The sequence below is a fragment of the Branchiostoma floridae genome, chromosome 9 (assembly GCF_000003815.2).
Source record: "Branchiostoma floridae strain S238N-H82 chromosome 9, Bfl_VNyyK, whole genome shotgun sequence".
In the NCBI taxonomy this organism is placed as follows: Eukaryota; Metazoa; Chordata; class Leptocardii; order Amphioxiformes; family Branchiostomatidae; genus Branchiostoma; species Branchiostoma floridae.
In genome coordinates, this window is record NC_049987.1 from 4,103,052 (window position 1) to 4,103,892 (window position 841).

Genomic DNA, 841 nt, shown 5'->3' on the forward strand with positions numbered 1-841 from the left:
TGCCTGTTACACCATGGATGACAGTTGGTACAGTTTTACCTTGATGATGAGTGTTGTGTGTAGGGATGGCGTGCTGTGCCTGTTACACCATGGATGACAGTTGGTACAGTTTTACCTTGATGATGAGTGTTGTGTGTAGGGATGGCGTGCTGTGCCTGTTACACCATGGATGACAGTTGGTACAGTTTTACCTTGATGATGAGTGTTGTGTGTAGGGATGGCGTGCTGTGCCTGTTACACCATGGATGACAGTTGGTACAGTTTTACCCTTATGATGAGTGTTGTGTGTAGGGATGGCGTGCTGTGCCTGTTACACCATGGATGACAGTTGGTACAGTTTTACCTTGATGATGAGTGTTGTGTTTTTAGGGATGGCGTGCTGTGCCTGTTACACCATGGATGGTACAGAGTTGTTTTACCTTGATGATGAGTGTTGTGTGTAGGGATGGCGTGCTGTGCCTGTTACACCATGGATGACAGTTGGTACAGTTTTACCTTGATGATGAGCATTGTGTGTAGGGATGGCGTGCTGTGCCTGTTACACCATGGATGGTACAGAGTTGTTTTACCTTGATGATGAGTGTTGTGTGTAGGGATGGCGTGCTGTGCCTGCTACACCATGGATGACAGTTGGTACAGTTTTACCTTGATGATGAGTGTTGTGTTTTTAGGGATGGCGTGCTGTGCCTGTTACACCATGGATGGTACAGAGTTGTTTTACCTTGATGATGAGTGTTCTGTGTAGGGATGGCGTGCTGTGCCTGTTACACAATGGATGACAGTTGGTACAGATTTTCCTTGATGATAAGCATTGTGTGTAGGGATGGCGTGCTGTGCCTGT

General features: G+C 46.8%; 1 protein-coding gene and 1 long non-coding RNA gene across 2 annotated transcripts in view; one reads left to right on the forward strand and one right to left on the reverse strand.

Annotated features, from left to right (window-relative positions):
• The window catches only part of LOC118422568, a 968-nt gene extending 419 nt beyond the window's left edge, over window positions 1-549 (reverse strand). The window contains exons 1-2 of the long non-coding RNA XR_004831933.1: window positions 420-549; window positions 40-343 (exon numbers count right to left, since the gene is read on the reverse strand). This is a non-coding gene — a long non-coding RNA (uncharacterized LOC118422568). The remainder of the gene's footprint in view (window positions 1-39; window positions 344-419) is intronic.
• LOC118422992 (RING finger protein 17-like) overlaps window positions 1-841 on the forward strand; it is a gene marked incomplete in the record, with an annotated part of 56,912 nt that overhangs the window by 52,750 nt on the left and 3,321 nt on the right.